The sequence below is a fragment of the Acanthisitta chloris genome, unplaced genomic scaffold, assembly GCF_000695815.1.
Source record: "Acanthisitta chloris isolate BGI_N310 unplaced genomic scaffold, ASM69581v1 scaffold24760, whole genome shotgun sequence".
NCBI lineage: Eukaryota > Metazoa > Chordata > Aves > Passeriformes > Acanthisittidae > Acanthisitta > Acanthisitta chloris.
In genome coordinates, this window is record NW_008653679.1 from 1 (window position 1) to 344 (window position 344).

Below are 344 nucleotides of genomic sequence, written 5' to 3' on the forward strand. Positions count from 1 at the left end.
TCGTCAGCGCTGCCACAGGGTAGCATGACATCCGAAAGTACACACGGAGAGGTAGCAAGCTGGACTGACATAGTTGTAATGAACCCGTGGGAATGGATTTTGCTTTTGGGAGCCTCTAGGCACCTTGGAGCAGGACTGAGCTGTCAGCTGAGAACTAACTGCTAGGCTGTTTCTTGTCAACATTTAGACACTTCCTGATCCCCATCAGCAGGTTGAGGACTACAGGGTGTGATAACAGGGTTGAGTGTTCGACTGTTTCATCCAAGAGATTCTAATTTCCTGTGCTCTGGTTTTTTAAATTTGTTCTTATAGATAAAATAGGGAGTTGCAGTCAGGTGACAGTT